Below are 15,196 nucleotides of genomic sequence, written 5' to 3' on the forward strand. Positions count from 1 at the left end.
GCAGCACAGATCAGAAAGGGAAAGGAAAGGCATTCAATGTGTGGTTGCAGCAACCTAATGGCTTGGGAATAACTGGTTTAGAAGAGTCAGTGCGCGCGGTGCTTTTCTGCCTTGTGTGAAAAGTCAGGTCCCTGCTCTGAGGGGCTTACAGACAAGAGTCACAACAGATAAAGTGGAGGCAGGAGGGCACCTTTGGAGGCTGGCACACTGATGTCCACCTTGTTCTTTGTCAAAGACCCTGTTGCTTTTGATTCATGAATGAATGAATGCCAAGGCGTGTGGCTGTACTGGTGACTGGGCAGCAGCGCTCCCCCCTCTCAAGTAGCAGCTCAGCTTGCCGCCTGATTTACGAATGCCACTGGTGGATCTCCACCCACACTGTGGGAACGACTATGGCTGTGTTGCTTTGGGAAAGGAGAATGCCAGTGGCCAGCAGAGGGCTCTCTTGCCTTACAAATGCATCACAGTTGCAGAACCTGCAAGGAATCTGTTTGCTCAGACACCTCTTGTCAGGCAAGTGTCCAAGGGGAAACCCCTGGGGGCTGGGGGATAACAATAGGCCCTCAGTTTGGCTGTACTTGTCCTAAGAGCGGGTAGATGGGACTCATCAGCCTGGGAAGGCAGCTCATCTGAGAGAAGGAAAACTCTGATCCCAAACCTCCACTGCCTTGTGGCTACGTCCAGTTATGGAAAAGGCTTCAGGAGTCAACCTCGAGGCAAAAACCGGAGCCGGAGTCCCTGAGGCAGTTCATGGCTGAACACAGTCATGTTCTGGCAACTCCTGCGACGCTGCTGGAACCAACCGTATTGGCTTCTGCCTTTCCATTGGACCATTTCAGCGACGTGGAGAGGGGGGATTTGCTGCATGGCTAACAGCCTATCCTCCATATCTACCTTACCCAGGCTTTGTGCACTGGAGAGGACACTGTTCCAGAACCACTATTCAGAGCGCGATACCATAGTCTTCGGAGACTGAAGGATGCCAACAGTCCAAGGGGTTTAAGACAGGCAAGGGTGCCTCTGCTTGTCAGGCCAACAAGTATGCCTGAAATTCTTTGCCAGCTTTCTAACTGCATTTTGGGACAAATTACTGAGATGAATTACAGCCACAGGCTAGTCCCCTGCAGTATTTTGTAGGTGTGAGAAGGCAGTCCTATAAACCCCATGGGGACACTGTGCAGCTTGGAGCTGTCACCTGCTGGGCAGAGAGCTCCTGGCTGTGGGAAGCCCATGTTCCAGCCTCTACTCAGCCTTGGACAGCCTGCCCTTTCTCAGTCTCCGTGCCTGCTCTGTGGCATTGCATGAGGTCAGAATAGGCACGGCCACATTGCTCTGAGAAGTGGCAAGGAGAAGTGAGTGACCCCATTGCTTCCTGTACTCCAGTGTCCAGGGAGCACAGAGCAGTCCTGGACAGCCTAGAGGTGCAAGTCTGGCTGGTCAGTGCAGGCAAGCTGTGAGTGCTGCCTCCCATATGCTGCGCGGAGCCATGCAGCCATATATCCTCTGCCTCCAACCCCTTGACCAGGGCCCTGTGGCCTCACAAGTGCTTGACTTGCCCTGTGTCACCTTCCTGTGTCGTCAGATCACCCACCCTCCAGGACTGGCCTGACATCCCCAGAAAGCAGCCTCAGGCTCTAAGTGATGACTGAAGGCCACCATGGAGAAGATTCCAGTGGGGCCTCCAGAAAAGGCCAAGGTGACACCATGGGGGAAAAGAGTCTCCAGGAACAACCTCAGAACTCCCTCCCCCCCGAGCATGTCCCAGGGTCCAAGCACTGTCGCTTCCAAAGGTCTCCTGAAGCACCCCAAGAATTGTTGTTCAGTCGGCACCACCTGGACAGTGGGCGAGCTGGAGGCGGGGCAGGCCTTTCTGCCCTTCTGCTCCTGCCCGTGGCTCCTCTGCTCGGCCAGAGGCCCTCGGCTCTTTGTCCCAGGCGGCTCCTGCATCCCATCTGGCCCGGCCAAGCGCTGGGAGGCAGGAAGGCTCCTCCAAGTCCATCTGTCCAGCCTGGAATGTCATTGCCAAACACAGAGGAGCCACCAGCGGAATTGAGAGCTGGGGATTTCCATGTTTATTTGTCAACAGGCGCTGCCCCCTCCCTTGCGCGACCCTCCTAATCTTGGCTACAATTGCAGTTTGCTGTGCAAACAGATTTCAGCGCAGCCTTGTGGCGCCTGCATTGGAAAGAGGTCATTTGCAGCCGCCCAGCAGAATGCTGGGTAATCTAGCGAGTGAATCGCAGCATCACTAAAGCAGGATTGAGGCGATTTTCAGAGCAATTGCCCTTCAATGTCTCTAATCCTGGGTCCTGAATGGGCTTTTTAATGCTCTATATTATTCCAACATTATTATCTATTGATTGACTTTTAGAAAAGGTAAGAATGTCAATAGACTTATGCCTGGGTAGATTGCTGGGCCTGATTGCTTGGTCAGAGGGGCTGCACCTCGCGAGCCAGCTGTGCCCCCTCCGCTTCAGCTTGGGGGGGCTCTGCTTCCTGGTGGGAGAGTGGTTGAGGGGGACGATTTGGGGGCTGAAAGGCAGGGGCGCAAGTCCCTGCCTTGGGGAAACACTATCTGGAAGGGTGGCTGTGTCGGTGGCAGCAGCAGAAGGACTCACTGGCTGTTTGTGGGATCCACTTGGGCTGGAGAAGACTTCGAAAAGCACCTCTCCCGTGGAGTCCTGGCTCCAACATGAGTCGCTTGGTTTCCACCCCCTGGAGCCCACTCCAGGCCTTCATCTGGAAGGCCGCTGTAGGGGGTGGGCAGCATCGCAATGGGGCGCTGCCCCACCCTACACACATGCATTGCAATGGCTGCAGAATGCTCACCCACTCATGCCCTCTTTCCCCACAGTTTCTTTCAGCTGGTGGAACCTGAGGTGCTGGTGTCCTTTGGAGTGGGGAGGGGGGTCTGCCCACCCACTGGATCCCTGCTCAGCGTGGCTTATTAGGTTGGTCTGGGAGGGGCTGTCTAACTGGGTGGGCAATGTGGTTATTTAATCCTTGAGGCAGGGGGTGTGGTTCACCCACTCCCGAAGGAGCCCTCCCTGGATTCCTCTTTGTTGGACAATTGCCAGCCAGTCCCAACCTCCTCCCCCGTTTCTAGACACAGTGATCCTGTGGGTGATGGCCTCTCAACTCCAGATGCAGCCGATTATCCGGATCCCTTTCAATCTGGCTTCAGGCTGAGTTGGGGGGCAGAGATGGCTGTAGTACTTTTGTGGTGGCTGGACAGGGTGTGTGTCCCTGTTGGTCTTGCTGGCTGTCGTGATCTTGGAGAGCTGCCTGGAGATGGCTGGGCTCGGGATAACAGTGAACAAGAGGAGATTATACTTGGCCAAGGCAGAGGTTCTCCTGGTCCAGTCCTCTATGGTGAGGGGACCGGACTATCATCCTGCTCTGACGGGGCTGCATTTCCTTTGAAGGAGCAGGTCTGCAGCTTGGTGGTTCTCCTGAATTCACGGTTGCTCCTGGGGACCCACATGGCAGCCATGGCCAGGGGGCCTTTGCCAGCTTTGACTGGGGCAGCAGTTGTGGCTGTATCTGGATTGCCTGGACCTTGCCATGGTGATCCTTGCTATGGGGGCTTTGTGGTTAAACTATTGTAACATGTTTTCCATGGGACTGTCCTTGAAGAGTGGCATCACTAGGGTGGTAAAGGGGCTGCAGACGGCACCAGATGTCACTGTAAGGGGATGGCACCAAAATGACAGCCTTTCCATCACTCCCTGCAAGATCCCTCCCAACACAGTCTTCTTTTCCTGCCTCCTGAGCCACAATGGAGCCGATGAGTACCAAGGAATGGGAGCTTGACTACAGGTAGCAAAATGAAAGAAGCCCACCCAGTGGGGAGAGGGCAGGAGAAGGGAAGAGAGTAGGAAACAAAAAGCACCCCTTATGCCCCTCCGCTTTGCCTGGCACCTTTCTGCAGCACAATATGGTACTGGGGGGGATTGCAGGAAGGGCTGCTGGAGGTGCTCTTGGGGGTGCTGAAAATGGCTTTGGATTGTGGCCATCACTGTTTGGACAACCAGGAGGCACCTGCCGCCCCGAGCCTCCCACCTGCCCCCTGAAAGCCACCCAGAGCTTCCATTAAGCACCTGTGGGAGAAATGAAACCATGGGCTTGAAGAAAGAAATGGATCTGTTTATTAAGAGCGCTCCTGGGCAGGGTCCGCGTGTGCTGGGAAGTCTGACACGGACATATACAGAAGACAGGACTTTGCTATGTTCAGGGGTTTGATATGTTCGGGCCTGTGGTTCCTACCCCGCCCTGGCCTGACTTCCACCCCCCAACTCCACCCTCTGTCTTCTCTGGCAGAAAGGCCGCAGCTTTCTTTTTGCCACTGGTGATGTTTCACGACCTGCAAAAGAAGGTCCAGCGAAGTCGAGAGGAGAGATGGGGCACGCTCCCTCAAGGTCAGAAGCCTGCCTCCGTGGGAGGAGGGGCCGTGCCAGCATTTTTCCCCTGGTGGAATCATGCTAATAAAAATATTTCCCGCATTTCCTTTTGTGAGATTAATGATAAACGGTCCATCCCCCAAAAGAAGCAGATAAGGCTTCTAATTTTCCTTCAAGGCTGGGAAATGCCATTTCCTCGCAGAGCAGGCACCGCAACACCCTCTGCCGTGCTGAGCAGGGCTGCTTTTTTCCTGGACAAGACTTTGATAGAATTTTTTTAATATTATTATTATTTTGTTTTAAACTGGAAATGCCCCTGAAGCGACTCGCAGAGCACAAGAAAGCAAAATCATATTTTAGTCAAAACAGGCAGAACGGCGCTTGCAGCCAACTTTCAAATTAGCATTTTGAGGGCGAATATGGAGCCAATTTGAGATAATGAGGCCTGATTATTCAATCCAATGAATGTTAAATAGGGAGACGGGGCTCTGCCGCCTTATCTCGCCTGCCTTCGATTTCGGCGAGTTTATTTTTAATCGTTTCACATTTGAACTCTTCATTTGTTCTCGACGCTCCCGCCCCCTCCCTGTCCCTTTGTGAGTGGAGGTGGCCAAAGGTTCCTGGGTCTTCGTGTTCTGCATGGGGGGGGGGGGAGAAATCACTAAGAAGCCAGCCTTCCGGCCAGGAACAAACATTAAGCCCCTTCCTCCCCTGCGACCCTTCGCAGCCTGATCACTGCTCTGTGGCAGGTGACCTTTCACTGATGGTATCTCTGCACAACTTGGACTGTCCACAGTGCCAGAGGAACAGGGTAAACTTGGTCACAACTTCAGCAAGCAGAACTCTGGCTTCACCCCCTGCACCCTGACTCTTTGGCCTGCGTCTGAAGAAGTGGGTTGCCTCTGTGACTCACACACCTGGAACAGCTGAGCCACTCACCACACCAGGCAGCCCTGGCTGTGACCGGGTGTGTGGAAGGCATCTAAAATATTCCGGCAAATCACAAGTGAGGCTGTTGGCTCTGCAGGCCACTGTGTGAGACAGGCCACTACTTCCATGGAAGGAACTGAGCAAAGCCAAAATGCCATGGCAGTGACCACAACTGCAGCAGGAAGGCCAGCGAAGTAGGCCTCTCCCTCTATGCTGCCAAACGCAACAAGGCTGGGGTCACTCACAGTGGTATGCAGAAAAAATTGTACCTGGGGGGGGGGAGTCTGATTGTTCTGTGACCTACTAAGAGGCTGCCTGGCAGGGAGGTTTTTACTCCAAATGCAAGGGGTGGAGGGAGAGGCCCTGCAGCCTATGCTCCCTCCTATCGCAGGACCTCATTTTCTTCCAGGGGAAGAAGCCTGAAAGGCTGAATGTCCAAGGCAGAGCAGGGGTTCCTGGAGAAGCAGGTGAGTCAGCGGTCAGCCGGGCAGACTGCACACTGATCAGAGGGCCCACCTGGCTGGGCCAATTCCCAGGCCCTCCTGAGTGGCTGCCCCATGCTGTGCGCCAAGCACCTGTTGGCTGCGCTGCCTGTTAGTCCCGGTAGGGGACCCATTCGCAGTCTGGTCGTGGGCATCAGAGTGGCTGCAAGACACACGCACACCTCCCTCTCCTGCGCTAAGGGTGTGGCTGCTGCCAGGCAGACTGAGGTGGGAAGGAACGCCTGGTTGGGACCCGCTCTGCCAACAAGGGGGGGGAGCAGAATAGGCCTGGAGGGAGCTGATGGACTCTTTTCTCTCTTCCTAGCCTGGTGCACAGCTGACTCTGCTGCCTGGGATCTGTTCAGGAGAACATGGATCTCATTGGTAGGCACTAGCCTCCTTCAAGGAGTGAGTGCAGATGCTGCTGTGGGGAACAGAAAAAGACCACAACACCAGGAGGCTGCCATATTGTGGAGAGCAATGAAGCAGGAGCAGGACAATGACCCAATTCACATTGGAAATCACCAGTTTCCAGGCTCCCAATCAGCAGAACTGCCACCCCAGGTGAGAATCTCACTTCCAGGAAGTCGCAACAGTAAGAGCAGTCCCCAGATGCACAGATAGACTCCCATGTGCAGTTCAGGCAGCACCTGCTGCTCTTACAGCTCAAGGCTTGAGCCAGGCAGGGCGGGGGGGGCAGGGTGCTGACCAGGTGAGCAGCTTGACTCCTGCAGCTGGAGGGACCCTGGAGTGAGGCTGGGCCCTGGGGAGCTGCAAGACTCCAGTTCAGAGATAGATTCTGCTGTAGTCCTGCAGGCAGCAAGCACCTCCTGCTGCCCCCTTTCCATGGGGCCTCCTCCTGGTTCTCCAAGATTTCTGAGGCCCAGAATCTGAACAAGCTCCCTTTCCTCTGCTCGCCTTAGTCTCCCTGCAGTGGTGAAAAGAAGAAAAGGTGACTCTGAGAAGGAAGGGGGAGGAAGGTGCTGCTGGAGAAGGAGCCTGCAGTGACAGGGAGAAATACAATTACTGGGACAATAACAAAAGCGACAGAGACCTGGAGATATGGAAAGAAGAAAGATAATAAAAGTGGGGTTTTTTTTTTTGTTTTTTTAAAAACACAATTGGAGGAAGGAGAAATAAAAAGATCATGAATAAAGATACCAAGGCACAGGAGGAGCTGAGAGAGGAAATGGCCAGGAATACACAATTGTGCCTTGGTGTGGACTCTGATAAGGAACCCCAAGAGCAATTTTGGGACCTCTCTTGTCTCTGCGCACTTTTGAAAGTCTCCCCATAAGACCATTAGAAGAGCACCACTGGATCAGGTCGAAGGTCCATCTGGTCCGGCTTCCTGCGTCTCACAGGGACTCACCAGGTGCCTCAAGGAGCACACAAGACAACAAGGTGCCTGCATCCTGGTACCACACGCTTGCACCTGGCATTCTGAAGTGGTCTAGTTCTGGAACCAGGAGGTTGCATGCACCCATCATGGCTTGTAACCCGTGACGGACTTTTCTTCTAGAAATCTGTCCAGTTCCCTTTTAAAGGCATCTAGGCCAAGCGCCATCACTACATCTCGAGGTGAGGAGTTCCACCAATTACATGCTGGGTAAAGAAATATTTTCTTTGTCCAATCCATTTAATGGATTCTGGTGTGAGTGAGAAAAGAACATCCTTCTGTGCACTGAATCCACCCCCTTCATGACTGTAGGTCTCCATAATGCCTTCCCTCAGGCACCTTTTTTCTGGGCTGCCCTGGCTCAGCTCCAGGATGTGCTCCTGTCACGAAAGCAAAGCCAGACCAAGCAGGGCAGATACTTCAGTGTTGCTTTCCTTGGGTTGTTCTTTGTTGTGCGTTCATCCTCTTCTGCGCACTGCTGCCTGTTCAGGGTCGGGGACTCTTCACACACACGGGCTTTTCCCTCAGTTACTCGAAGTGTGGCGAGTCACAGCCATGTGTGAACTGAAGGTCTGTCTGTGGGATCTGCTCTGGGATGGATGATTCACACATACAGAGCATCCCTGGTCTGCTTCGGTCTGTCAGTGATGAACAGGCGCTGCTGAGCAGGGCTCTTGGCAGGGCATTTTTGGGAGTATGTCTGCAGGTTCCACTGGTGGCTTTATTATCATTGTCATAGTTGCTGTTGCTTCTGAGTGGTTTAAGTTGCTGAGGTCACAGTCAGCTCTCATTTCACACCTGGGAAGTCTAGGGCCAGCCTGCCCCTGACTCTGCCCAGCAGCAGACTCCTTGCCCACACACCCACCCCAGCTGCTACTTTGGGAGACGGCTACTGTAGGTTGGCAATGAGGGCAGGCCGGGTCACCCTGCCTGCTTTGCACCACTGCAGAGGGCAGCATCTCTGGGCAGAGCCTGGGGCTCGCAAGTGCTCTAGGCAGTGGCCAGCACGTGGCTGAGGATAAAGACCCAGGGCATGGCTGTCACAGTTACCCTTCGGAGGTGGGAACGTGAACGCAGCTTGATGGCCGGAGAGTGGTTCCTCAGCCAGCCCCCTTGGTGGGCTCCAGATCTGGGGGAGAGCTGCGTGGAGTGCGCTGTCAGCCTTGCCCCAGCAAAGGTTTCCTTGCAAGGACACGTCCCCCGCGCAGGCATTGGAATTCTAGGGGCACCAGCTCAGCCTGCATTATGGAGGGGATTATAGATTATGAATGCAAACAGCAGGAAGGAGACCTGGGCAGGCATCCTGAATAAAACATCCGCTGTCCACTCGCCTTCGCCTCGAAGAAGGTACCAATCCAGAGACGGCTGCTTAGCTTTCCGAGAAGTCTCCTGTGTCCTTGAGGCACCTCACCTGCTATCTGCGAACTTTCCTTGGTCCCCATGGGGAAAGAAAGGCTGTGTTCCAGCACCCATCCAGAGCGGTTCGGCTGTGAGCCAGCCAGGGCCTTCCTTCCAGTCACCAGACTCTGAGCCTCACCCCCTCTGCAGCTCCCTCATGAACTTCCTGGGCACCTGAAGCTGCCCAGCAGGATTGGGGCCAGTCGGCTCAAACCACGTTCCCACTAGTAGTCCTTGCCTGGTTGAACAGCCACTGTCATGGCATCCTGTAGCTGGCCCCAGCAGATGTTGCCAGCCCTGCTGAATGCAGGAAGAGGAGGCAGTTCAATGTTCGCAGGGGGAGCAGGGCCAAAATACCATGGAAGAGGCCACTACTCATTGGCAGAGCACCAGCTGCAGGGCCCCCACCCCAGCAGCATCAGGTAAGGCTGAGATACACATCTGCCTGGAACTGTGGCTGCCATTGACGACAACCTCATGTGGGATGGACCAACAGCCTGGCTCCATACCGTGGCTGGAGAGAGGTCTCCAAGGGTGCTGGGTCTGGGCTGGGGATGCCAGAGGAGGTGCCCAGGATCCCATCCTTCGGAGGAACGGCAGGCAGCTTGTCCTCCATGAAGAAAACACCCAAACCTCAATAGAGGGGGGTCTGTAAATTTTAGGAGCAGCTAAAACACCTCAAGCAAAGTTGTGCTTCAGGCTGGATGCTGGGGGGGGGGGGCTATTCTGACACAATGGCAGAGTTCACAAGTCCACCAGCACTGCTGACCCCAACCCCAAACCACTCAGCACTGATCCCAGAATGGCTCCTGCCTGCCTAACCTAAGGCTTGCCACCTGTTGGGCTTGTCAGGGGGCACAGCAGAGGCTCCACACCTGAGGCTGTGCTGTTTTGTGCTGCTGGGATTTCTGCTGTGACAGCAGCTCAGGACCAGAATCAAGGCACTCGGCGGAGAGTCGGCTGTGGGGAAGTGGTCCTGGGGGGCTTCTTGGGCAGAACACCTTTGAGCTCTTCCTTGCCATTGGCAGAGCAGCATCTTTTTGTGCTGCAGAATCCAGCGAAGTTCTCTTGCGTCATGTGTATCATTCTCAGAAGTTTCTGCTCTTCAGAAGGCTTGTGCCTGAGTGTGGGCTCCTCCAAGACTGTGGTGCTTCGGTGCCTCACTCTCAGTTCCAGAGTGTTGTTGAAGGGATGAGTGGTGGTGTGGGGTGGCTTGGGGGAGGAATTTGCTCCTCCGTGCTGGCCTGGAGAGCTCTGTGTGAGCACCTGGGCCTCCTGCCTCACTGAGCCCAAGAGACCGGGAGGCCCTTTGCACAGGGAGGCCAGCAGGTGGCAGCAGCTGCCCATCAGACGGACTTCTTCAGGCCCCTGCTGGGTGTTGGGGGAGGAAGCAGCTTCCAGCTGCAAGCTCAGTCTGCTGCAGCAGAAGCAACACAGAGCAGCTGGAAGCCCATTCAGCCCATACAGCCCACCCCCTTCGGACAGGAGACCAGGTCCCCAGGAAGAGGGCCAGAAGAAGCACTTTGCACTTTTTGGCTTGGCCGGGGCAGCAGGAGGCCTCGGTGGCCCTGGGAAGCCAGCAGGCCAGCCCAGCAGGTGCAGCAGAGCAGTTGGGTGCCTTGGCAGGTTCCTAAGAGTGAGCCCAGGTGGGCCTGCAGGGTCTGCCCCTTTGTGCCCTGGCTGACCTTTGGCATCAGTGCGTCTCCTCCGCTGGACTGCAATGCCAGCAGGGCAGGGCCCAGGAGAGGGGGCAAAGGGGGTACTTTGTGCCCGGGTCCAGGGTCAAAAGGGGGCCCAGGAGCCAAAGGAGGGCCCAGAAGTTTCCTGAGATCCTACATTTTCCTATCCACTCAGACTTGTTGCCTGCATGGGATGCTGGGGACACCACAACGACTGGGGGTGCTGGGGAGACTACTGATGCCACCTGGGTGGGTAGACCTGGGCGCCAAACACTTTTCCAGCGGTCTCTACCCTCCCCCCACCCTATTTCACCCCTCCCTGCCCCTATTCTGCTCACCCGTCACCCCTTACCCTTTGCAAAGGGGCCCAAAACAAACTTTGTACCCCCTGATGAAATTCCTCTCAGAGGCCCTGCAGCAGGGACCTGCTTGGACCTGCGGTCAGTCGGCTGCATGTGCTGCAGGTGGGGCTGCCAAGCCCACCGGGCATAGAAGGCATTTGGGGAGAGGCTGAGGTCGCTGGTTTCCTCCTCAGGGAAGGAGCTGGGGGGGGGCTTTCTTCGCATGTGCCCCTGTTATGCTGCTCCTTGCCTGTGGTCCCAGAAGACCCTTGCCCACTCGGGGAGGTCCCCTTGCCCGTCCCTCTGAGCATGAGAGTCAGCTTGGCAAGTCCATGCAAAGAAGCATCTCCTTTGCATGCAGGGGGTCCCTGGTGAAGAAGACTCCACTGCCAGTTTCTCCAGTGGAGCTGGATTCTGGGGCACTCTCTGGAACCTGGTGCTCAATACTGAGGCCCTTTATCCAAAATCTACACTGTGCGAACTGGCCCCGTCAGAGGGAAGCAGCACCTGGGTGGACAGTCAATGGCTCCCCCCCCTTGAATGTTGGTGTGATGGAGGAGAAGGAATTGTAGGCTTGGGCCGGAGCTGGTGCAGGTGGAACAGCCTGGCCAGACTCCTCTGAAGCCTGGTGGAGGAACCGCTCAGCTTCAACCTGTCCAAGGAAAGCACCCTCTTGGCCCCCCTTCATCACCAGGCTCTTATTGTGGGGCTCCCAAGTGGAACAAATGCCCGTGTGCCTGGGGGATGCAGGAAGGAGCAGGACGGCCATTAGCAGAAAATGACCCTGCTGGAATTCAGCCGCTGGCCGAGCGAGATAGAGGAGATAGGGCAGGCTCTCCCAGTTGCCCCATTAGCTGGAGCCAAGGAAACCGCTCTGAAGCCCCGGCCTATCTCACTTGTATCAGGCCCTGCAATGTGTCGGGTGCCTTTTTTCCATGGAGCAGAGATCCAGGCACGATAAGGGTGGCTGGAGGAGAAACTCTGTGCAAAAATGAGCCAGACAATGACCTCTAATGAACGAAGGGGCTTCGTGGGCTGGTGGGAACCCAATCCTGCCTGCTGGGGTTGAGGCTGGCTTGGCTGCCTGCTGGGGATTCTCCTGTGACCTTGCTGGGGGTTGGCATCTGGAGGAACTGCATTCGGCAGTGCCAACATCTTGCTCTAAAAGATGCCATTATTTCCTTGATGAGCCTCATTGGTGGCCATTAGCCTTCCTTAAACAGACCCTTCTCTCCAAGGCTGCTCCTTCCACAGGCCCAGTTCCTTGAGTTCCAGTAGGGGGGAGGCAAAGCTCTCTTCTTCCTCCTTCCCCTTTTCGACAGTCCCATTTAAACAGTGGCTACTGATGTGGACAGGGCGTCTGTTATTGGGAGGGGCCTGGAGGCCTTGTCTTGAAACCCCTTGGACCGACTCAAGATGCAAATAGTCCTCAAGGACAACTACATCACAGCAAGACACGTGCTTTGCCAGGGAAATCCTGCCCTCCAGGAGTTCCCTTCGTGGGACCTGCCACTGCCCCACTGAGGCTGTGCCCCCAGGGTGGTCTCAGGAGCAGCCCTGGACCCTGGGCAGCGGCCCAATGACACCTGCCTCCTTGTGTCCAACCACCTCCGTGTTTGGTGCTTGTGCTGCCAGGCTGGCCCTGGAAACCAGGAACAAAAATGATTTCTAAAGACAGAATAATCTTTGAAGTGCTTAAGATGAAAACACACAAAACCAAAGTAATCAAGTGCTGCTAAATAGCCGCTTAATGACCACAATGCCCACTTGTTCGCATTTGGCATTCATTGAGGCCAAAGAACGGAGTCCACAGTGTGGCAGAGCCTGCCTGGGGGCTTAAAATCCCCACTGAAGAGACTGCAGAGCCAGGTCAGCTGTTTGAAAAACAAACCAGCAACAGGGGGGGGGGGCCTGCCATCTCTGAAGCACCCCCCCCCCCGCTTAAGTTCTTCTACCCTCTGTCCACACCACTACCTTTCCTTCTGGTGGTGAGCAGGCCATAAGGCTCTGGGTCAGGGCACTATTCCAGCACCGGCAGTTGGGGAGGGATGCCTAAGACCTCTTCCTTGAGCCACACCCAAGAAATCCTCACTGGTGGACAAGGCTTGCTTGCCTCTGGTCTGGCACAGCTTGGCCATGTGCCTCCGGACAGCAGAGGCTCCTTCCAAGCTAGGAGGGGAAAGTCAAATCCCCACTGGGCTGGGAGGCTTCCTTGTGAGGGGCCCTTAGGGAAGCCCTGGCTGGGCTAAGGCTGCCTCACAGGGTGGCGGCTGGACCAAGACCAAAGGCCAGCATGCGCCTCCAAGGAAAGCCCTGTGGAGCTGGAACAGCGCAGCTGTTTCTGCCACTAGAGGTCGGTCAAGTTCCTTACAGAGCAGCCACCCTGGAGAGCCAAAGGGATGCCCAGCCCACCGCAGGGCTGCTCCTCAGTGTCCACAGACCAAAAAGACATGCTGGAGAAAATGAACACAAGAGTTGCCTCAGCCTCTGCTGCCTTTGTGAAGTGCGTGAAATTCTGCATGTGCCATTCCGCCATTCCGAAATGGAGAGAAAAGTTTCCTTTTCTCAAGGGGAATGTCAGCTTCCCAAAGCCAACTGCTCAGTAGCTGCGCAGGGCAGGCACTTTGAAGGCCTGGCCTGGATTTCTCAGGGAGGGAGTGGGTGGAACGCTTGCTCTGGCCAAAGCAGCTTCTGTGGGCCTCGGGAGTTGATTCTGAAGGGTCAAGATATTCTCCCCCACGAAGCTCCAGTCAGTTCCAGGCTGGGAAGAGGAGGAGGTCCTTGCAGCCTTGTCCTTAGGAAGCCTCTTGCTCCACAGAAAGTCCAGCTGTGCACACAGGTCTTGCTTCCTGCCACCCCCCCCCCCAACGGCTGCCAGCAGCCTTGTTCACAAATACCTCTGTGCTGCCTGGGACCAGCTGTAGGTCAGTAAAGGATGCAACTCCTGGCTGGGTGTGTGTGTGTGTGTGTGTGTGTGTGATCCAACACAAGTGTGAAATAGCCTTGTAAAATAGGGCGGGTACCCTGTGCTCCCCTCTTCAGCCATTGGCTGACTTGCTGTGGGGATGACCATGTAATATTAAAGTGACTGAGAGAACCAGCCAGCCTTAGAATGGGAGCCATCCGTGCAAGAGTGTGAGGGGCGCAGGCTTCAGAGAGGGAAAGTCACATCAGTCTGGGGGGAGGGGGGTACAGGATCAGAGAGGATGAGGGCTGCGGTAAGACCAGGGAGGCTGAAGGGGGTGGGGCTATGGGGGGGAGATGCACCGGTGGGGGGTGGGGTGGAGGGCATCCCAGGACAAGAAGGAGGGGCTGCAGCAAAGTGGGAAGCCCTGCACAGAGACAAGAGGCTGCTGGGTGCTGTGCAGGAGCTCTGGGATGAGGGCCTGCAGCTAGGGCACCCTCCTTGCAAACACAGCCCCTCCCCTCCCTCCCCTGGCCCCTCATGGCCTCTTTGGCTGACGGGTCAACTGCCTGATGCCATGATCACCAGCCCCCAACAGCCTGCCCAATTAGGAGACAGGCTCCGAGGGCCATGAGACCCCCTCCCAACAGAAGCGGCTATGTGGGTGGGGGGCTCACCTCTATTAACCTTTTTCCTGGCACGCTAATCAGCTATTGTAATGGAAGCAAAGGCTGGGGGCAAAAGAGGGGCTGGAGGGGTCAGCAGAAGAAGAGAATCTCTGCTTTCGACCCTGGGGGCCAGTGTTCCCGAATGGGTGCAGTATTTGTTGGCTGAGGGAGAGGCAAACGCAGACAGGAGAATTCAGAGGACTTCGGAAAAAGCTTTTACTACGTTTTGCGAAATGGGTCCACCACAAAGAGGTGATGGACCCTGAAGGGTTGCAATGATGCAGGTTTTATAGAGCATTCTGAATAGAGGAGGGGCACAAAAGAACACAGAGAAAGAGGGGCCAACATCCTTGGAAAATTACCAAGTAAGTGGGAAGAGAGCAAGATCCGCATTCTTATCAGTTTGGAACGCTCTGTTAGGAAGCACAATGTACAATGTTCATCGACTGTTTATTTACATATGGGATGTCCATAATTGAAGGTTTGGTAATCAATTACACCACTTCAACCTAGTCCTTTCAGGGTCTCACATCCTTGGTCTATTTGTTTCTGAGTTCTGCAGCTTGTTTCTGAGAAGGATGGTCGATGCTGACTGAACAAGGGTCAGAGAGGGGCTTAAGCCAGAGACGCTGGGCTGTGAAGCCAGGCATTGTGGGTATCTTGGTATTGTGAGCTGGGCATTTTGGGGACACCAGTGAGAAGGGGGCAGCCTGCCATCCCCTGGTCCTTGGTTCATCCAGCCTGCGTTTCCAACAGGGGTCTCCTTGGTGCATGTTTTTGTGCCTCCAGAAGGTTCTCAGTCAGTCTGACCCTATTTGGTTCCATCAAAGATACACGAGTGGCCGGACAAATGTGTGATACACAAGCTGGCCTTGGAGGTGGAATCTCAGAGCACATCTCTGTGCTCAGAGCACAGAGCACACTTTCTGCCACAGTCAACATCAAGACTCCACTCAACAGGTCATGACTGAGGGTGGGCAAAGTGAGAGGTCTT

This window comes from Tiliqua scincoides, chromosome 6 (assembly GCF_035046505.1).
Source record: "Tiliqua scincoides isolate rTilSci1 chromosome 6, rTilSci1.hap2, whole genome shotgun sequence".
NCBI lineage: Eukaryota > Metazoa > Chordata > Lepidosauria > Squamata > Scincidae > Tiliqua > Tiliqua scincoides.